Here is a 22667-nt window from a genome sequence, read left to right on the forward strand (position 1 = left end):
GCTTTTAATCTTGATAACTGATCTCTCGCTAATTTGGTTCTTTAAAGAAGTTCGCGAATCAGATTAAAATGTCTGGATTAACTGATCTGAGATCGCTGCTTGTGTTGTGAAGGACAGATCTATTGATCATATAACAGATCATCAGGTCAGATCCTCGAAATCATCAGCAATGTCGTTCAAGAGCCTCTCTATGCATAGTACCTGATTTCCATTTTCCGAGCTGACTCTGGGTTTGGATGTAATGAAACTGGAGGTTCCAAAAAACACTTAACACATGATTAAGGATAGATTCAATAAAAATGAATTAACGCATTTTTTGCTTTGATCTTGAACAGAGGCCAGGTTACCGGTCAGGTTTGAGACATGATCATCCAGACTCTAAAAGACCACGTCCATCTTGTCAGCATTTTCTGCATCCTGACATGCTGGTTTTTGTTGTGTATTGGTTTTTTCTTCTTCGATTTTTGTTATCGGGCAAATGTCTCTTAGGGTTAATTTTTGTGGTGCTGTGGTTTAGCTGGTCAGCTGACTTTTATGGCAAATTACAGCAAAAAAGAAGACAAAACAGAATTACATTTCAAAAAGTATAGACAGTATCAACTTTGGCACGTACAATAAGAGAAAAAGGGAAAAAAATAATAATAAAAAAAATAAAATAAATAAATAAAATAAATAAATAAATAGAAAAATAAAAATCAATAGTGTGGCTTAAATGAAACTACAGTTGTGCAATCTGAAGCACACAATACACTCTAATTTCGCATTTAGGAAAGAAAAAATAGATAAATCAATTTGCTGGAACAAGGATTTGGTCTGTAGTTGACAATAAAACATGTTCTTGGATATATTTCCTAAATGGGTCCCAAGTTTTTTTAAACTGATTAGATGAACCTCTAGACAGTCTAATTTTTTCCAACTTAACAAAAAATAAGACATCACGAATCCACTGTGTTGGGGTTGGAGGCTTCTGATCCTTCCACTTAAGCAATATTAGTCGTTTGGCCAGGAGCACAATAAAAGCTATGCTATCAGATTGTATTTTTGTAAGATTGTATGTTGTAGGCAAAATTCCAAACATGGCTATCAGTGGGCAAGGGGAGATGGATATACCCAAAAAAACAGATATAATTTTAAAAATAGTGTCCCAAAAGTAATTAAGCTTTATACAAGACCAAAACATATGTGCATGAGTGGCTGGGGTGAAATTACAGCGATTGCAGGCCGGGTCTATATGCTGAAAGTGTTTTGAGAGCTTTAGGTTTGTCCAGTGTACACGATGCACAATTTTGCACTGCAGAAGTCCATGCTTTGCGCAGACAGAGGACTTGTGAATTCTGTATAAGACTGATTCCCAATCCTCATCTGAAATTGTGATTCCCAGATCATCTTCCCACACAGATTTTATTTGGGAATGGGATGTATTTGTTGGTGCCATAATTTTATAGTAGAGTGATGATATAATCCCTTTCCAAATTGTGGGCCTCTCCAGTAAATTATCAAATGAGGAGCTAGGAGGCAATACTGGAAAATGAGGGAACATTTTATGCACAAAATCGCGAATTTGGAGATAATGGAAAAAGGTTTTATTTGGAATATTAAATTTTTCACATATCTGTTGAAATGAAGAGAAAATTCCCTCATGGTATAAGTCGTTTATTTCCTTAACACCTCTAGCATGCCAGGACGCAAATGATTTATCAATTATTGATGGACTAAAAACCGGATTAGAATGAATGGGAGATTTTGGAGATATAGTTTGCCAACCAAATTGACGTCTAATTTGTTTCCAAATTTTAAGTGTGGATCTTACCATCAAGTTTTTTGTATATTTGTCATAAGGGAAGGAAAGAGGAGCATAAACTAATGCTGCTAGGGAGGAGGGCAAGCATGAGGTAGATTCAATGGCTATCCATGATAAAGCATCAGCCCCAGGATCTTCGTAGAGCCAGTGAAGTATAGGACGAATATTTGAGGCCCAGTAGTAACATCTGAAATTAGGAAAAGACATTTTAATTGAGTTTATTCGACCTGCGACTGATAATGGAAGAGAGGCCCAACGCTTTAAATCTTGTTCAACTCGCTCCAGTAGGGGGAGTAAGTTTTCAGCAAAGAGCTTAAAATAAGCGTTAGATAAATGTATGCCGAGGTATATAAATGAATTTGATATCTTGAATGGGAAGGATGTAAAGGAAAACTCACGGGCAGCATTATTGATGGGAAATATTTCACTTTTCTGTAAATTCAATTTATAGCCAGATAGCCTGCCAAATGTATCAAACGTTTTGAGAATATGAGGCAAGGATTTAGATGGATCAGAAACGTATAGCAGCAAGTCATCTGCATATAGAGACACTTTATGCTCTTGTCCTCCTCTTATTATACCAGCTATATTTGTGTTTTGACGCAGAGCAATGGCCAAAGGCTCTATTGCAACTGCAAATAAAAGAGGAGAGAGAGGGCAGCCCTGTCTTGTGCCTCGATTAATCTGAAAATATGCAGAAGAAATGTTATTGGTACGAACAGAGGCAAGTGGGGCTTTGTACAATAATCTGATCCAGGATATAAAATTTGCTCCAAAGCCAAAACTCTTAAGAGCATAAATTAAATAATTCCATTCCACTCTATCAAAAGCCTTCTCTGCATCAAGTGAAATCAAGACTTCAGGTACAGATAAAGACATAGGATGATAAATGATATTGAATAATCGTCTGATATTAAAGAATGAAAATCTGTTTTTAACAAAGCCAGTTTGGTCAGAGGAAATAATTTTGGGAAGAAGAGTTTCTAATCGTAGAGCAAAAATTTTGGCTAAGATTTTTACATCAGCATTTAAAAGTGATATTGGTCGATATGAACTGCACAACTGAGGGTCTTTGCCCTTTTTCAAAATAAAAGAAATTGAGGCTTCTCGCAAAGTCTGAGGAAGACAGGTTAGATCAAATGATTCGTTGTACATATTTAGTAAAAGAGGAGCTAGTTGTCCAGAAAAAGTCTTTAAAAATTCAGCTGGCAGACCATCTGGCCCAGGACTTTTGCCACTTTGCATTGCTGATATAGCATTGTAAACCTCATCTAAAGAAATAGGGCTGTCCAGAAATTTCATATCTTCAGAACTAATGCGAGGTATGGAAAGATCTTGGAAAAAGTTATGAAAGTCCACCTGATCAGAAATTTGTTCAGAAGAATACAATGACTGATAAAATTCTAAAAATGCGTTATTGATTGCACAGTGATCTGACAGTAGGATATCGTTTGCTTTAATAGTAGAGATTATATGGGAGGCAGAGGACTGTCTAAGCTGGTGGGCTAAAAGTCTATGCGCCTTCTCTCCACATTCATAATAAGCATGCCTTGATTTTATTAATATCTCCTCTGCTGTAACAGTAGAAAGTGTGTCAAAATCAGCTTTTAAGAGGAGATATTCTTTAAGTATGTTTGGAGAAGGGCTATTTACATATTGATTTTCTAATTGGGAGATTTGATCTGTCAGATCTGCAATAGATTTTTTATATTTGTTCCTTTCAAATGATACATAAGATATAATTTGACCTCTAATGTAGGCTTTAAATGCTTCCCAAAGAGTGCTATGTGTGATGTCTAGAGAAGAATTAACCTGAACAAAAAAGTCTATTTGGGAGGAAATAATCTGGACAAAATCCTCAGTGGTTAATAGACGAACATTTAACCTCCAAAGTGGACGTTGAACATTTTTACACTCAAATTTAAGTCCTAAAGTGAGAGTAGAATGATCCGAAATGACTATTGCATTGTAAGTGCAATGCTGAACACATGGTAAGAGTTTGTTGTCAATTAAAAAATAATCAATCCGAGAAAAAGTCTGATGAGCATAAGAGAAGAAGGAATAACCACGTGTAAGTGGATTCAAGAATCGCCATACGTCTGTAACTGCATAATCATTAAGAAAGGAATTTATAATTTTAGCTGACTTTGAGAGAGCTGTTCCCCTTAGAGATGCTCTGTCAAGTTGAGGGTTCAAGCAGAGATTGAAATCTCCCCCAATAATCAAATATCTTGAATGTAAATTTGGTAAGAGGGAGAGAAATTTAATAAAAAAATTATCATCATCAAAATTTGGTGCGTAAATATTAGCCAATACAACCGGAGTATTAAAAAGTGATCCAGAGACAATGATATATCTACCATTACGGTCAGCCAGCACGTCTGATGTATTAAAAGGAATATCTTTATGAATAAGAATAGCCACTCCCCTTGCTCTACTGGTAAATAAGGAATGAAAAGATTGTGAGACCCATTTTCTACGTAACATGGTGTGATCAGAAACATTAAGATGTGTTTCCTGTAAAAAAAACTATTTTAGCTTGTAAATTATGCAAATGATTGATCACTTTGTTAAGCTTAGTGGGACGACCAAGTCCTTTTACATTCCAGCTTACAAAATTTATGATTTTACTTATTGATATACATTTTAAATAAATTATTGAAGATATCTTGAGATATTTTAAAACTTAACAGACAGAATGGATTGTGTAAAATACCAGTAGCCACAAGAAAAAAGAAACAGGGAAAAAAAAATAAATAAATAAAATAAAACAAAATTCTGAACTATAACACATTGATATCCCCCACCCACTTTAACACCTCCCTTAACTAGGTGTATATAAAACCCCATAAGACAAAAAGCACAGACGATGAACTTGTCGTCTAGGATGCGCTACGGAAAAGACAAGCGCGTCATCAGGTGAGAAAAAAAAATAAGCACGCAGACCACAAAGTGCAGTATGTGTCTAGATAGTGCTTAAAATTAAGGCAATAACCAAAGATTTTAAATCTGGTTATTAGGCTAATAAACAGTCAGATGCAGTGTTCTGTTTTTTAGAGAATGAAATAATAGTAGAACAATGGACTGGTCCAAGTAAAATGCAATCAGTTCTCCTTATTCCAAAGATAAAGTACCTTGCAAGAAAATCTGGAATGGACAGTCATCTCAGAAGGTAGCCGACAAGTGATTTTCAGTTATTCGGGCATAACACTGGTCTTTGTTCCAATCGCGTCAGCTGCAAGGGTGTTTTTCACATATTCCATCGCTTTGAGGGGGTCCGTAAATAGCTGCTCTGTATTACCCGGCAAGGTAATTCGGAATCTGGCGGGATGACGAAAGCCAAATCGAGCCCCTTCAACGTTTCGTATGAATTTGCGCACTTCCCCAAAAGCCGCTCTTTTCTTGGCTTCGTTAGCCGTGAGATCAGGAAAGAGATTATAGCCAGATAGCCAGATATTTCCCTTGTATGTCAGCCTTCCTTCTTGACGCGCCGCTTGGAGAATCTGTTCACGAATATGGAAGAAGTGGACTCTAATGATGAAGGGCCTGGGTGGTTGACCCGGTTTGGGCTTTGGTTGAAGTGACCTGTGAGCTCGATCAAGCAGGGCTTCTCCTCCATGTTCAACAGGTCGCGGAGAAAGTTTGAAACAAACTCCGTTGGACGGTTGCCTTCTTCTCCCTCGCTTATTCCGATCAGTCTGATGTTATTCCTCCTTGATCTGCTTTCAAGATCTTCACACTTTAAAGACAGAGCCGTAACCTCAGTCTGAAGTTTAGCCACGGTAGTTTCAAGGTACCTTAAAGAATTGCTCGTTGCTGTCGCCGAATCCTCGACAGCTCTCAGCCGCTCCTCCTGCGAGCCAAGCGATTGTTGAATTGTGGCTACAGCTGAAGTCAACTCTTCTTTCACTCCGTTGATGTCTGATTGTAGACCGCTGATCGCACTTTCAATTTTAATGCAAATGTCATTTTTTATAGACTCCAGCGATTGTTTAAACATTTCAGCTGAAAGTGGTTCTCCCTCGTGGGTACCTCGTGAGTCACCCGAGCTAACGTTAGCCGTATTAGCTCGTGTCTCTTTGCCACCTCGTTTGTTGCCAGGAGCAGCCATTCTACACACGATATCCACAAATTTACTGTCCGAACGTATGTATAAGCCGAGTCAAAGCACACTAAAGTTTGAAATTAACTTCTAGGTCTGATTATTTCTTAAATGAAATGTCACCTGTGAGGAGCTCACTGTGAACGCGTCTACATCGTATTCGCGCGACAGCGCCCCCCTATAAAATTGTATTGCTTTGAGGCGTAATGAATAGTGCGACAAATAGAGTTAAACAACCTCTTTGCTTGGCATTTTTAGACTTACTGTCTTTTTTTGTCTCTGTGTGCATAAACGTCTTTCTTCAGTTTTTAGCATTGGTGCTGTGACTTAGTTGGTCAAAGCGGCTGTCTAATAAACTGGAGATCCTGGGTTCAAATCCCAGCTGTGCCGAATGTACTGGTGCCAGGGTTGCTTTTTGTTAATAAATACGAGTGTTTACGCAGCGAGATGTTTAGCAGTCGGTTTCTTAACAAAACTCAAATCCTTAAGAACGATGCTCGTTCAAGAGGGCTTTGGACGATGGCTTTATATAGCATAGTGTGGTAATGCCTAACCAATTGAACTTTAATATTTCAAGTCCAGACATTCACACATACAGCGCTACCGTTGTTAGTTTTTTTCTTCTTTTTTCGAATAAACAATTAGCCCCTGTCGAGGTCCTTCGGCGCTGTGACTTAGTTGGTCAAAGCGCCTGTCTAGTAAACAGGAGATCCCGCGTCGAATCCCAGCAGTGCCTTGTCCGCAGTTGGCTGTTCTTTCATGGGCCAGAGAGAACCAAAAAGTGTTTTCTGTGCAACAGTGCCAGAGGCAGCAAAGCATTCAGGCTCTGTGGCGCAATGGATAGCGCATTGGACTTCTAGGCTGTCAGCTGAGTCATTCAAAGGTTGTGGGTTCAAGTCCCACTAGAGTCAAAAGCTTTGCTCTTTTTCTTCACTGACTTAAGCCTGGTTAATACTTCTGCGTCAAGTAACCGGCGTAATCCACGGCGCATGCAACGCGCGTAGCTGTGCATTTATACTTCTGCGCGCTGTCTCTGTTGGTCTGCATTAACACTTCCAAAACGCTAGTTGGCAGTGAGGTGTAAATGTTCCTTTGTGTCAAGTTTTTTTTGCTAATTTTTGGCTTTTCCTGAACAATTCCGGGATGTACAAGTGGTTAATGAAAAAATAAAAAAATATAAAAAATACAGACTGTGAAATTTGTTTTTAACAGAAATATTCTGTAAACTGAATTTATGAATTTAAAATGTTAAAAACAGTAAATTACTGGCAACCACAGCTGCCGGTATTTTTCCGTAAAATCAAAAAAGGAAAAAGAAAAATAGCATAACGGTTTTTGTGTCACCATTGTGAAGGATAGTAGCGTCTGTGTTCAAGTCCAAGATGAACTGAAAGTGTTTGATGTTATGCTGCATTTTTTTTTTGTTTAAAGGTAACTGTGTAGTTACTACTGCAGTCAAAATCTGTTTTCTAGTTGCAATCACACATGAACACATTATTGCATCTAATGACTTTACATTTTTGTGCACTAAGCTATGATTATGTAAACTAAACATTGTTTGAGTTCATGAAATATGGTTATTTTCGTACATTTATACAGTTCTATAAAACTTCCATATTTTTCACAGAATTTTTTCAGAAATTTAACAGATATTTTATATCTATATATTATTATTAATTATTATTAATAATATATTTTTTATATATATATATATATATATATATATATATATATATATATATATATATATATATATATATATATATATATTAATAAGAGTTTGCTAATTAACACTCTCTTGATGTTGATAATGTTAACACTTTTATAGTGGTTTCCATATTAACTCTGAGGGAGTGTTAATTTTAACTTCAATCTAAAATTTGCAGTGTGGTGGCCAGGATTTTTCTGTTACAAATACTGAAGTTTTATAGAAATGCTTAAACTTACAGAAAATCACTATATTTCATCAACTGATACAGTGTTCAGTTCACTAAAACATAGCTCAGTGCTCAACAATGTAAAGTCATTAAATGCAATAATGTGTGTTAACAATTAGCAAACAGATTGAGACACTGCAAGCTGCAGAGCCACTTGGGCTCCAATGAGAGGGAGTTTGAGCTCCAACTCCTCTTCTTATAAGCTTTTTAAATGTGTACACCCCCCAAAAAAATCCTCACTAGTGTCTGTTAAGTCATTAATATGTACACTATAACCTTTCTAGGAGGCACAACAAAAGGACCACACAGAAGCTGCGTCCCAAATGGCACACTATACACTATGCACTCATGCACTATGTACTCATGCACTTACACACTCAACAGGATAGTACATGTATGTAGTGTTGTCCCAAATGGCACACTAATGTTTTTTTACTAAGCGGAAATTCAAACCGTTTCCCTGATGACGTTTGACTGTTGCCAAATCAGTGAAATAAACGACTGAATTATCAGGTAATACCTGCCATGAGTATAACCGCATTCACCATCGGGAGGCGCTATAATCACTCTCGTAGGAGAATTTTGCTTTCACCATCCAAAATAAATAAAGTTATTCAACATGTGCGTCCGATCGCTCCGCCCCTTCCGCTACGTAAGCAAACCTGCGGTCGTTGAGTGCGTGAAGTGTCCATCATAACACACTTCATTTTAGCAGCTGAATGAGTGCATCATCCGGGTAATTAAAGTGCACTTATTATTTTGAGAGTTTTCAATGTGAACACACTACTTACACTATTTATACTACAAAATGGCGTAAAATAGTGCATAAGTATGCGATTTGGGACGCAGCTACAATGTCTATTGAACCCACGGCTTTAATGCTCCCCCCTTCAACAAAACCTACACAAGGTTCCTACCTCAGTAGTTAACCTGATACTACATCGCCCTTTCAAAGCAAAGGATAAACTATGTGCAGATGCAGAAACAGAAATAACCTTTAGAGTGTTTCTAAACTTTAACAGGAGGCTCTTCCGATTAATTTTACTTAAGTTATAACTCGTAACATAACTAAATGACAATCAACATCAGTAATACCTGTAATCGCATTTATGGCTCTTATTTTTTTCCAATTTGGCTAAGAGTACCATGAACATGAGCTTTAGTTAACACTGTCAACAAAATAAATTAGAGGCGACAAACTCGAATTCCATTCCTAGGAGCGAACAAAGTCTTTTAAAGAAAGAAGGAGGATTCCTTATTCGGGCTGGGAAACTTCTTTCACACACAGGAGACTGCTGACTGGCTGCACTCTGTGCTCCGGGTGTGACAGGAGTGTGTGTGTCATCAAGAACTATGCTCTCAAGTGCTGGCTCAGTTAAGTTAGCAGGTTCTCCTGGAGCCACAGGGGTCGGTGAAAGATGGTATCTGCTCCTTCGTATAGTGCCCCCAGGTGTCTCAATGATGTATGACCTCCAGGCACGTGCACACATAGGGCTCAACCTGTGCAGTGCACATGCCCTTTGTAGTCTTGGATAGAAAGTGCCCTTCCAAAATGATCAAAAGTGCCCCCGCGACGCAGTAGGCGCGCGACAACACCGGTCTTGAGTACGCGCGCGACAACACCGCTCTTGAGTACGCGCGCGATAACACAGCTGATCAGAACGCGCGCGACAACACCGCTCTTCAGTACGCGCGCAACACCCCCCCCCCCCCCTTCAAAAAATTTATCCTGCACATGCCCTTCGGACGGTCTCTACACGGGCCTGATGACCTCGGTGTGCTGGCAGTAGACACCACCGTGCCTCTTTCCACTGTATCTTTGACCCACACATGATCACCAGGCTGAAGGTGCAGCATGTTTTGTGCTCTATGTCTATGGTTATAATACTGTCGCAGTTTTTGTCTGTATCTCCTCTCTGTCCTTTCCAGGTTATCCAGGTCTACACACCCTGGGATGAGCTTGGACGAAATGACAGGAACTGGCGTTCTTATTTTCCTCCCTATCAGAAGTTCAGTGGGACTGTACCTATTCGCCAGGGGAGCGGCACGATATGCTATCAGAGCGAGATAAGGGTCGCCGGATTTCTTGAGGAGACATTTGATTGTCCTCACAGCACGCTCCGCCTCCAATGGGGGCTGGATGTCACATGACTAAAACCCCAATCCCTTGTGAACTGTCTGAAGATCTCAGATGCAAACTGTGGGCCATTGTCTGAGAGGACCACTTCATGTTTGACATGACGAGCGAAGATAGACTTGATGTGATTAATCACAGCTTCAGATGTAGTAGACGTCAGTTTGGCTACTTCAAAATATCTGGAGAAATAGTCCACGATGACTAGGTATTGTTTGTTGTCTATCTGGAATAAATCCGCTCCTACAGTAGACCATGGTCTTGGCGGAAATTCAGTAGACATCATCTTTTCTTTGAAATTGACTCTTTCATGGCTGCACACATCACATTTCTCTATCATGTTGGTCAGCTCTCTGCTGAGCCCTGGCCACCATACTGAATGCTCAGCCCGCTTTCAGCATTTTTTTATTCCCAGATGGCCCTCATGCAACTTGGACAGGATGTCAGCCCTGAGTGACACTGGGATGACTATTCTGCTGCCGTACAATAGTAGACCATCTTGGATTGTGAGCTCACCTTTGAATGGCAGAAATGGCTAGAATAGAAATAGAATAGAAAAATTATCTGGCCATCCTTCGACACAGAATTTCTTCAAGTGATGGAGTGTAGAGTCATTGTCCTGGTGTCTCTGAATTTCTCTTAGCCTCTTTTCTGTAGCTGGGAGGCTCGCTACCACAGAGTCAACATAGAGGTTGATTTCCTCCTCCTGCAATCCTTCTGCAGTATGACTGACAGGAGCTCGGGAAAGCACATCTGCAGTTGCGATGTCCTTGCCAGCCACATGCGATATGGTGTAGGCAAACCGCATTAGTCGCATGCGCAGGCGCTGTATGTGTGGGGGAAGTTCATCTAATCTTTTTGAGCCTAGTAGAAATCAGGGGCTTGTGGTTCGTTTCAATGTAGAAACTCTTCCCAACAAGGAACTCTGCGAACCTCTCACAGGCCCATGTTGATGCTAGTGTCTCCTTCTCAATCTGGGCGTATCGCTGGTCAGTGCTGCTGAGGGCTCTCCAGGTATACACCACAGGTTTCCACTCTGTGTCTGTTTGCCGCTGGAGAGGAACGGGAAGAGTCAGCGGAGACGAGTGTTTTAGCATAAGGATCATACAACGCAAGCCCTGGGGGTGTCGTCAGTTTATCTTTGATATTATCGAAGTCCTGCTGTTCTTGAGGCCCCCAGGCCCACATACTGGACTTCCTCAGCAGGTCTCTGAGCGGTCGTGTTCTCACCGCTAAGTGAGGCAGGAATTTCCCCAGGTGGTTTGTCATTCCCTGGAAGCGCCTTACCTCGCTAACATTACTTGGCGCTGGCATGGGTTTTACAGCGCTCACTTTGTCAGGATCAGTGCTGACACCTGATGCCTCTGTAACCTGCCCCAGGAACTTTATCCTGCTCTTAGAAAACTCACACTTATCATTGAGTGCAGTGCCACCGCAGCGAGCCCACCTAGCAGTGGTGTACACAGCCCCTCCACAACGTAAATTTCCCCCTTAGTACTTTTACTGTTTTTTTCAGGGAGTTGCGGTGAACTTGCCCTTCACATTCAGACGAGACCCTCCTGGTCCCAGTAGAACCCTTGTTGACCTCTCCAGCCTACTGAATTGGCCCTGGTTATACAGCATTTCTGATATAGCGGTGACGTCTGCGCCAGTGTCAATTTTAAAGCGTGCATTTAGATTCTCCACATGCATGTCTGTCATCCATGGGCTGTCATTAGCATCTGCTGACAGTGAACCCAAAAATGCAACTTTCTCACCAGTGTCCTCAATCACTGTAGCTACATGCCTTTCACACATTCTTTTGGTTTTACACACCCTGGCGTAATGTCCTTTTTTCCTGCAGTTATTGCATATTACATCTTTGGCTGGACATTGTTGTTGGCTATGCCATCTTGAGTCACCACATCTGCTGCATTGTGCCTGTCTTTCCTTCTGTTGTTTTTGTTCTGTGTGTTTGTATTGTGGCTTGAGTTGTTTAGCGCGTGCCCTGTTTCGCTGTCTTGTGTGCACGCTGTCAAGCTGAGCATTAGAGATATCAGCTTTAAAGTTAATTTTTAGCATTTCTTGTTGCTTCTTCACCTGCTCGCTTTGTCTAGCTCTGGTAATTGCTTTCTTTATAGTCAGTTCAGGATCGAGTTTTAGCTGTTCTGACAAGCGTTTATCTCTCAAACCCACCACAAGTCTGTCTCTCACTATTTCGTCATGCAAAGCCCCGTATCCGGTGTGTTCCGCTAGGCAGTGCAGCACTGTGTGAAAGCTGTTGGGCGACTCGCCCGTTTCTTGCTGCCTCAGGTTAAACTTTGCCCTCTCAAAGATCACATTTCTGCGTGTTACAAAGTGAGCATCCAACTTTGTCTTAACTGTGTCGTACTCACTCGCTTCCACTGGGCTGAGGTGCAGGGAAAACAATATATCCACCGCCTCCTCCCCCATTGTTTAAATTAGTGCATTTACTTGATTTTTATCCGCTTGCGTCTCCAATCCAGATGTGATGCGGAATCTGTTAAAGCGTATAATACATTTAGTCAAGTCTTCTGCTTTAAATATAAACTTCTCTGGTGGAGAAACTTGAAACTGATTCATTTTGCAGTCCGTGAGCTCGCTAGCATTAGCCCCGAGCTTTCAGTAAACGGCAGAGAGAAACAAATAGCCTGCGTACTGTGTTGTCTCTTATTTGTTCGACATCCGTTAATATTACGTTTTTGCTTCTGACACAATGTTAAGTGGTTAATATGTACACTATAACTTTTCTAGGAGGCACATCAGAAGGACCACACAGTATGTCTATTAAACCCACGGCTTTAATGTTCCCCCTTCAACAAACACCTACACAAGGTTCCTACCTCAGTAGTTAACCTGATACTACAGTGTTTGGGTGGACTCCAGGCTATCTGATGAAGGCAGTAAGGTTAGACAAATTAGACCACCAATGGTTTAACTATGGTTTAACAAGAGCCGATGGAGCCCTAAAGCAAAGGGAGGGGGCGGGAATAATCATATTCTGCTCCGGGTCACCAGCAGCTCTTGGTTCACCCAGCTAAACCAGCCACGTCAGTCTGCCCTCCCTTCAGACTAACGTGGCTGGTTTAACCAAAAGCTGTTGGTGGCCTAAAGCAAAGGGGAAATAAGAACACCAATTTCTGCTCCAGGTCACCAGCAGCTCTTTTGGTAACCCAGTTAAACCAGCCACGTCAGCCCGCTCCTCTTATTCCATTTGGGGGGGGAAGGGGGGGCTGGCTGACGTGGCTGATTTAACCAAGAGCTGCTGGTGCCTTGGAGCAGAAACGGAGAAACAAAAAGGTGGAAATGCTGACCGGCGGATAGATCACTTACTTAGGAGGGCAGGGATGTTCCTTCCAGCGGTCTGGGGACAGCGTACCAGGCTGGCCTTAGAGATTAGTCTGCTTTCCTTCGCCTGCTTGGTTCTGACCTTGTACACGATGAAATGCCAGCATTTGCCGCAAATGAGAGCTCTGACCTCCCTGCGAATCAGTACCAGGGCCATGCTGGAGAGGCGGCAGGAGGCCGGCGGGGTTTCTGAGAGGTAGTCTAGAAACTGGGCTTGGTTTTTTAGATAGTGCTGTCTCATTGGCTCGGTCATCCGCGTGCGGCCCAGTAGGGCAGGCCAAGCTCGGATTCGGGCTGGCTGATTGAGAAAAAGGAAGTACTCTGGCTCCGCGGTGCCTTTTGCCATGTATCCCAAAAAAGTCTTGATCCTGCCCAGCTTGGAAGTGACGTTGTTCCGTAGGCGGGCGGTAGGCTCGCTGCCCAGTTGGAAGCCTTCAAATTCCCCCAAAAGCAGGTCTGCAGAAAGGGGACAACCAAGAGTCAGCAGAAATGACGACATAACCCCACCAACCCAACAGCAAAGTGCTATAAAAATACTTAACTCAGTGTGAGGACGTGGTCCGCGAATGGGTAGGCTTCCAAAGGCTTCCAAAGGCTCGGGGGGCGTCGGACCTCCGGCTGCTCCTCGCCTGGGGGCCTAGTGTCGATGGTGCAGGAGGCGACCTGGTTCTCCTCTTCCTCCTCCTCTCTTCCCCCCTCCTCAACTCCCGGTAGAGGTGCGTGAATTGGACCAGGGTAGACCTCATCTTGTCCACTTGCTTGCCGAGGTCTGTGAGCTGGGCCTGTATGTGCTTTGTAGCACGCCTGCAGCCGGGGTTGGCGAAAGGACAGCTAGCCTCTAGGCCGTCCGAGTCCCGCTCCTCCTCGGAGGACGACGCTAGCTGAGACATGACGGGAACCGCCGGCTGGGTGGACAGCAGCCATTGCAAATTCCGAGCCACTTTCTGACAATTGGCTCTTACCATAGCCTCTATCCAGCCCGAGGCCGAGAACTCTGCATGCCGCTTCAAGTGCCTGTCTAGGCGGGCTGGCATTCTGCGACAGCCGGGCATGGGGTCCTCCGCATGTCCACGCGACCAGCACGAGTAATAGCCCCTTCTCATCCGAGTTGGTCAACTTGTGGACGGGCTGTAAGGTGAGGCGAGAGGCGGCTGTAGTCGTTGAGGCACAGCTCACATTCAGACATGACCATGCAAGACCAAGGCTGAAGGGGAAAGAGACCCACACGCCACGTGCAGCGGTTCAAAAGAGGGCGGAGCCGGCGTCCACTTTTGCGTCATGGATCTTTCTCTTAAAGGGGAAAGACACCCCCCCCCCCGCGGGGTGGAAACCGATGCCTACGAGATCCATTTGGTTCAATGCCTCTCTTGTTACGACTCAAGGGGGAGGGGGGTGTCCAGGGGGGCGAGCTGGCGGGCTGAGCGGCAGACATGCTCTGGGTCAAAGCCAGACGGGCCATCTGAGTCCTCACCCACGGATAGAGGCGGGAAGGGGGGGAAGTTGTGTGCGGAGGGACACCCCCACACCTACCTGAAAGCATGCCCTGGACAGGGAGGAAACAACCACACCCATAGAGGCTGACCCATTGGTGCTTGGGGGCCGGGGTGGGGGCCTAACCCCTGGGGCGTCACACGAGCTCCTATCGCTCAGTATCAGAGGGGTTCAGCAGCAAGACTGTCAGAAACTAAGTCCGGGATTTCTCACGTTCCCTGAAATCCTGACGGCAGGTCAGAGAATTTTGGCATCGGGCAAATATCTCCAGGCGCGGGACGTCCCCACTGGTAACCCGGGAAGGGTGGTCTCTTGTCGGACATGACTTGGTGGGCTTGGGCCTGGGTCTAATCAACGCCCCCTGTGAGCACCTGCTGGCACGTTTTCTCTTTTGGAACTTTCTCACTCCAGATGCATAAATGGTGCCGCTGGTGACCAATGCTGGAGCCACTGGTCTCCAAGGCCCCATGTCACACGCTCTGCCCAGGGACCCCCCACTCTCCGGGAGCAAGCGCCGGTCCCCAAAGACCCTCTAGATTTGACTCCTGATCGCCAGCGGGGACACTGACTTTCCCATAGAGCACGGGCAAGACAGATGTGCTGCTGGTGACCCAACCGGCTTTGGCGCCAGAACGCGCACGGGCTAGCCTGAGGGGAAACGGTCGCGCTCGTGCGCGGCTTGACAGCTCAGCAATGGGCTCCTGACTCCGTGACGCGTGCGCACCTGCCTTGCCCGGGTACGGACACGCCTCCTGGGGCTGCTGGCCTGCCCTTAGACCCCTGGTTTGTTCAACCGGTAAAGCCAAAATTATTCCAAGTCTCGTTTTTTTCACCTTCACCGAAAACAGAGCGGCAGGTCAGAGAAACTCAGCATTGCACATGCATCTCCAGGCGCGGGACATGCCGGGAAAGCTCATTTCAGCAATGGCTTGGTGAGCTGGGGCCTGGGTTTCATTAACTCCACCGAAAAGCGCATTGTTTCCACCTGCCGTTCCACAGACAGAACGAGTTCCTGCCGGAGCTTAAGCCATATGCATAAACGGTGCCACTGGTAACCCTACAGGGGCTACACAGCACGCACCTGTCTTGCCTGGGCTCGGGCACTCCGACCTGGGGCTGCGTTTGATGCCTTTGGACCCTGGTTCCTCGCCTGCACCAGGGTCATAGCACGCACCTGCCTTGCCCAGGCTTAGGCACTCCTACCTGGGGCTGCGTTTGATGCCTTTTGGCCCTGGTTCTTCACCTGCACCAGGGTCATAGTGCGCACCTGCCTTGCCCAGGCTCGGGTACTCCTACCTGGGGCTACGTTTGATGCCTTTTGCCCCTGGTTCCTTGCCTGCACAAGGGTCATAGCACGCACCTGCCTTGCCCGGGCTCGGGCACTCCTACCTGGCAGCGTTTGATACCTTTGGACCCTGGTTCCTTGCCTGCACAAGGGTCATAGCGCGCACCTGCCTTGCCCGGGTGCGCCTCTGGGGGCAGCTGGCCTGCCCTTAGACCCCTGTTTCGTTTAACAGCTAAAGCCAAAATTATTTTAAGTCCCGTTTTTTTCACCTTCACCGAAAACCTAACGGCAGGTCAGAGAACCCCAGCGTCGCGCATGCATTTCCAGGCGGGGGACATGCTGAGAAAGGTGGTCTCTATTCGGGAAGGTCATGGTGGGCTTGGGCCTGGGTCTAACCAACTTCCCCGGTGATCGCATCCATAAGTTTGCCAGCGGTTGTTCCAAAGACCCACCATCCCCCTCAAACTGACTTTGTCGTGCTAGTGACCCACCATCCCCTCAAACTGACTTTGTCGTGCTAGAGACCCACCATCCCCCTCAAACTGACTTTGTCGTGCTAGAGACCCACCATCCTCCTCAAACTGACTTTGTCGTGCTAGAGACCCACCATCCCCCTCAAACTGACTTTGTCATGCTAGTGACCCACCATCCTCTCAAACAGACTTTGTCATGCTAGAGACCCACCATCCCCCTCAAACTGACTTTGTCGTGCTAGTGACCCACCATCCCCTCAAACTGACTTTGTCGTGCTAGAGACCCACCATCCCCCTCAAACTGACTTTGTCGTGCTAGAGACCCACCATCCCCCTCAAACTGACTTTTGTAGTGCTAGTGACCCACCATCCCCCTCAAACTGACTTTGTCGTGCTAGAGACCCACCATCCCCCTCAAACTGACTTTTGTAGTGCTAGTGACCCACCATTCCCTCAAATTGACTTTGTCGTGCTAGAGACCCACCATCCCCCTCAAACTGACTTTGTCGTGCTAGAGACTCACCATCCCTCAAATGAGTGTTCTATTCCAAACAGAAAAAATGCATGTCGTATACCAAATTGAATTTTTTTACGAATTTTTAAAACTTTTTTTACTCAAAATAGCAACGCACCAACAATGCGCCTTAACACACTAATCAAACATTTTTGTTTAATAAGTTTTCTTGTATTACCCATGTTTCCTCCATCTCTGTGATCAGCTAGTTCCCATCAGGTTTTTAGAAATCTCTTCTATTCTGTTGTGAGGGTAATTGTGTCAGTCCTGAAATCACAAAGTACTTTTTAAAAGCTGTATTAGTTTGACGTTACAGTGAAAGTATGTACTAATGTTCCTGCTGAAAAACACAGCTTAAAATTGTCTAAACTGGTTGGCAGGTTTAAGCTGTTTTTCCACAAGGGGTTTCAATTCGTGTTTGACAGTACAGTAGATATTTTAGGCTATTTACTACACGACCTCCTAATAAACATTGATAACAAAACATTGTCATTAAAAGCTAAAAGTTTATAAACAAAAGCCCATTACTATGCCAAGGCGCTAACAGAGTTTTTACACACTCTAACCATCACTATAAAATAAATATTCAACACAAATGTCAATTACCAGTAAGAAAAGAGTCGGGAACAGCTGTATGTAATATTCAAGTACTTTTAAGGACTAAACTTACCTGAAATTGGCGAAAGCAGCCGCATGAGCAGCTTTGTTGACAGCCAGATTGAGTGCCGTTGCTTAGGGATTAGAGTGTCGACTCCAAAATATTCCAACGTATCTATTCCTCAATGGACATTGTGCTGGAATTGACTTGAAGACAAGAATCGACTCCCAGAGACGAGTCTGTTTTTTTTTTAACCCTCCAGAATGAAGCAGTTACACGCTACACTACAGTTATAACGCTCATTCAGAGCACGATGAACATCGAAGACAAGTTTTATGCGTTTGCTTTTCTACAGAATGTTAGGCTTACACACATCTACAAATTACATGTAAATGTATCAACTTATAACAGCATAATACTCAGTATTCACTACTCATGAGTACTTTTAAAAGGGCTACTTTTTACTCCTACTTTGAGTAATATTTACAACAGGTACATTTACTCTACTCTCACTATATTTTTTTATGCAAGTAATGGTACTTTTACTTAAGTATGCTTTCTCAGTACTCTTTCCACCACTGCCGGTGGGAAACAATCTTTCCTGACCAACCTGTCGAGATGTCCTGCGCCTGGAAGTACGTGCCTGATGCCAAATGCCTCTGACCTGCCATCAGGATTTTGGGGACGGCGTGAAATTGTGGACTTTGTTTGTTGATAGTTGTGCGGTTAAACAAACCAGGGGGTTCTAAGGCCAGGCTGGTCTGCCTGAACAGGTGTGTCCATTTCCCGTGAGCCTTCGGCCGCACCTCTTGGCACGATTGGGAAAAAAGCAGGGGCTCTAAGGCCAGGCTGGTCTGACCGAGCAGGTGCATCCATTTCCCGCTAGCCTTTGACCGCGCGTCCTGGCACAAGGGAAAAAAGTAGGTGGTCTAAGGGCAGGCTGGTCTGCCCGAGTAAGTGTGTCTGTTTCTTGCAAGCCGTCAGCCGTGGGTCCTGGCTCAATGGCAAAAAAGCAGGGGATCAATGACCAAGCCGTCTGCCTGAGCAGCTGTGTCTGTTTCCTGCGAGCCTTTGGCTGTGCGTTCTGGCAAAATAGGAAAGAGCCAGGGGAGCTATAACCAGGCTGATCTGCCCAAGCAGGTGCATCCGTTTCTGGCGAGCATTTGGTCGTGCATCCCGGCATGGTTGGGAAAGAACCAAGGGGTCTGTACGTAGACTAGCTGCCCCAGCAAACACGTTCGAACCCTGCCAACCGAGCAAGGTTAACACAGAACTCCTATATCATCTGTTGCTAGAACTACGCGTCATTGGTGCACCCCAGCCACCTCAAAATTTGAGCACTGCCATAGGTAGTGGAACTTGGAAAGGCTGGTGCACCCCTGCTGTCTGAACCACAGTATATTAAGGTGGTGGAGAGGGTGGTGCCCCAGAGCCAGGTGGGTCACCAACAGAACAACTAGCACATGCTTTTTCTCTAAGTCCATATTCCCGGGCTTAAAAGTGGGGTGCTTGGGCACTGCTGGAGAACAGGTGTCAATCACGAGAACCCTGTGGGGCTGGCGATGGCCCCAGAAAGGGTGTGGGTCCCTAGGCAGAAGGGGTGTGATTTGTGGGATATTGAGCTCAGTGGTTCCAGCCCCCCTAACGTGGACCCTGGCTCCCTGGGAAGTGAGAGCTAGTTCAGTGAGTTTGCAGGGTGGTGGGTCTTTCTAGCAAGCGTCTGGAACGACTAGGCCAGTTTGTGGAATTGTTGGTCTTTCTAGCGAGCTATCATGGTCCAGTTGGAAGATGGCTGGTCTAATGACTGGTGGGCACAATGACGCCCACTAAATGTCCTGAAAAAGTGCATGTTCGATCAGGTTCTACGATTCTTTTTGAAAAAGGGAAAAGCCGTGCAAAAGCTCCCATGGCTGGCGCAGTAAAGCTGCCCAAAAAGGTGTGTGTGTTTGGTGGGGTTCTACTAAACCCTTTGAAAAAGGAAAAGCAGTGCTCAAGCTTCAGCGGCTGGTGCAGTAAAGCTGCCCAAAACGGTGCGTGTTCGATAGGGCTCATACCATCCCTTTGTGGGAAAGAGAAGGAAAAAAAGCTGTGCAAAAGCTCCCATGGCTGGCACAGTAAAGCTGCCAAAATAGTGCGTGTTCGATGGGGCTCATACCATCCCTTTGTGGGAAAGAGAAAGAAAAAGGCTGTGTAAAAGCTCCGACGGCTGGCGCAGTAAAGCTGCCCAAACGGTGCGTTGTTCCTTGGACACACATGGTTCCTTTGAAAGAGGAATGGGGAAATCCCCCAAAAGTAGTTACAGCTTATCCATGCATTGGACCAAGGGGATCTTGAAGGTATCGGTTTATACCCCTGGTTCAGGGGTGGATGTTTTCCCCTTTAAGAAGTGTCACCAGCGTCATGATTCGGAAGTGGATGCCTCTGCCGCCTCCTTTTAAACCATTCCCCTCAGTGTGTAAGTCTTTCCCTGCAGCATTGATCTTGGATGGTCATGGCTGAATGTACGCTCTGCTTCAGTCTACAGCTGGCTCTTGTCGCACCTGTTAGCGGTTGACAAGGTGACAAACTCGGAAGAGAAGAGGCTTTTGCTCTCGCTCAGCGCTGGCAATAAGGACACACGTAAGATGCTGTGCCGGGTGCCCAGCTGTTGCAGAACACCGGCCCGTCTAGACAGACACCTGAAGCAGCACACAGAGCTCTCTGCCTCTGGCCGGAAAGAGGCCATGGGAAGAGCAAAGCATCGAAAAGTGACTCAGGAGTTGTTGCTCAGGAGTAGTTGCGTGGTTGCAATCGAATTAATGGGCGGTTCCTGTGGTGTCTCGGTTACCGTGGTCGGAAGACGATGATTGGGAACCAGTTGGCCCAAAAGCCGAGCGTCTGTGTGCTGAACCTTGCTGCATGCTTACTACAGAGTGCATCCAGTCCCAGCTCAAAGATCTCAGCAAGCTGGTGGGGGGGGGGAGAGGAGGAGAAGGTAGTCTCCTGCTCAGCCGGCACCACTTCCCCGACCCGGCCCCCAGGCAAGGGGTGGCCAAAGATCCTACACCCCCCAGACCTCTGGAAGCCTACGTCTCACAAAAGTACTCCTACCCGGACCATGTTCCCGCCCTGAGTTGAGTATAGTTATGGCACTTTTCTGTTGGGCTGGTGGGGGTATATCATCAGGGAAGACTTTAGACTTTCGTCCCATTTCTGCAGACCTGCTCTTGGAAGAGATTGAGGGTTATAAACTGGAAAGCGAGTCCACTGGCCGTCTGCAAAACGTCTCATCCAAACTGAGGAGAATCAAGTCAAGTCAAGAGTTTTATTTGTCACATAAATAATAATACAAAGTATGACCAGCAGTGAATGAAGGTCAGGTCCGCTCCAGAGACAGTGCAAGTATAGATAAACAAAAATTAAATAATAATAAGAAAAATATGTGCAAAAAATAATGATAAAATTATACAAAGTAATAAGAATAGCAGCAATATGAGGTAGCTTATAGATATGACTAATACAGTGATATATACGTAGAGTCAAGTGATGTATAACACTGGGTTAGAATTTAGAAGCCTGATGGCCTGGGGAAAGAAGCTCCTCCTAAGTCTCTCAGTTTTTGCCATCAAGCTACGGAAAAGCTTACCAGATGGAAGCAAAGTGGATAGGTAATTACCAGGGTGATTTAAGTCCTTACAGATTTTAACAGTTCTATTTTTACAGCGTTTGAGATGGATGTCCTGCTAGGAGGGGAGAGCAGACATTGAGATGCGCTCAGCTAATCGCACAACTCTTTGAAGTGCTTTGCGGTCCTGGTTTGAGCTGTTTCCATACCACATTGAGATACATTGAGTCAATACGCTTTCTATGGTCCCTGAATAGAAAGTTTTTAGGATTGATCAAGGCGTTCCTAGGGTATATGGAAAGGCTAAGTGGATCTAGAGAACTTCTTTTTTCTCAACAAGCCAGTGGGAATCCGAGCTTGGTACACAGCAGATTTTAAGCTCTCTTTCACAGAATATGCTGGCACATTGTGGTGCACGAGGTGAGAACCAAGCAGGTGAAAGAAGGCAGACTGATCTCCAAGGCCAGCCTGGTAGCCAGCCGCTGACACTTCGAGGTGAACAATGAGACCCCCGGTGGAAACTGACTTTTTTTTTTTTTTTTTTTTTTTTTAGCACACCAACAGCTTAAGACAGCTATTTAAAACAGGCGCAGCACCAGGGAAGGACGCAGCTCAGCTGGCATCGACACAGCATCGACAGAAACAATGCCCTTGAAGGCGAGAAAAAATAATGGCAGCGAAGCTGTGACACGGGGAAGTCTATCAGCTGCCAAATGAAGGGCTTCGAAAAGCTTACAGCACCTGGTATTCCCAGGCGGTCTCCCATCCAAGTACTAACCAGGCCCGACCCTGCTTTACTTCCGAGATCAGATGAGATCGGGCATTTCCAGGGTGGTACGGCCGTAAGCGAAAGAGGCTGTCAAGCGTTGGCTATTTAAATCAGCTGCCAAATGAAGCACTTCGAAAAGCTTACAGCACCTGGTATTCCCAGGCGGTCTCCCATCTAAGTACTAACCAGGCCCGACCCTGCTTTACTTCCGAGTTCAGATGAGATCGGGCATTTCCAGGGTGGTATGGCCATAAGCGAAAGAGGCTGTCAAGCGTTGGCTATTTAAATCAGCTGCCAAATGAAGCACTTCGAAAAGCTTACAGCACCTGGTATTCCCAGGCGGTCTCCCATCCAAGTACTAACCAGGCCCGACCCTGCTTTACTTCCGAGTTCAGATGAGATCGGGCATTTCCAGGGTGGTATGGCCGTAAGCGAAAGAGGCTGTCAAGCGTTGGCTATTTAAATCAGCTGCCAAATGAAGGGCTTCGAAAAGCTTACAGCACCTGGTATTCCCAGGCGGTCTCCCATCCAAGTACTAACCAGGCCCGACCCTGCTTTACTTCCGAGTTCAGATGAGATCGGGCATTTCCAGGGTGGTATGGCCGTAAGCG

The 22667-nt window shown here is 45.1% G+C and overlaps 5 non-coding genes across 5 annotated transcripts; 1 reads left to right on the forward strand and 4 right to left on the reverse strand.

Moving 5' to 3' along the window:
• The first annotated feature begins 6725 nt into the window (after positions 1 to 6725).
• Positions 6726 to 6814, forward strand: trnar-ucu (transfer RNA arginine (anticodon UCU)). The gene is given in 2 exon segments: positions 6726 to 6762; positions 6779 to 6814. It is a non-coding gene; the product is annotated as a tRNA-Arg (tRNA).
• A 15202-nt stretch (positions 6815 to 22016) lies between these two features.
• LOC137493780 (5S ribosomal RNA) lies at positions 22017 to 22135 on the reverse strand. Its single transcript, XR_011013755.1, has one exon. It is a non-coding gene; the product is annotated as a 5S ribosomal RNA (ribosomal RNA).
• Positions 22136 to 22193: 58 nt separating this feature from the next.
• Positions 22194 to 22312, reverse strand: LOC137493603 (5S ribosomal RNA). The gene has a single exon (XR_011013578.1). It is a non-coding gene; the product is annotated as a 5S ribosomal RNA (ribosomal RNA).
• Positions 22313 to 22370: 58 nt separating this feature from the next.
• LOC137491916 (5S ribosomal RNA) lies at positions 22371 to 22489 on the reverse strand. Its single transcript, XR_011011888.1, has one exon. It is a non-coding gene; the product is annotated as a 5S ribosomal RNA (ribosomal RNA).
• Positions 22490 to 22547: 58 nt separating this feature from the next.
• On the reverse strand, positions 22548 to 22666 carry LOC137491905 (5S ribosomal RNA). The gene has a single exon (XR_011011877.1). It is a non-coding gene; the product is annotated as a 5S ribosomal RNA (ribosomal RNA).
• Position 22667: the final 1 nt, after the last annotated feature.

This window comes from Danio rerio, chromosome 4 (genome assembly GCF_049306965.1).
Source record: "Danio rerio strain Tuebingen ecotype United States chromosome 4, GRCz12tu, whole genome shotgun sequence".
In the NCBI taxonomy this organism is placed as follows: domain Eukaryota; kingdom Metazoa; phylum Chordata; class Actinopteri; order Cypriniformes; family Danionidae; genus Danio; species Danio rerio.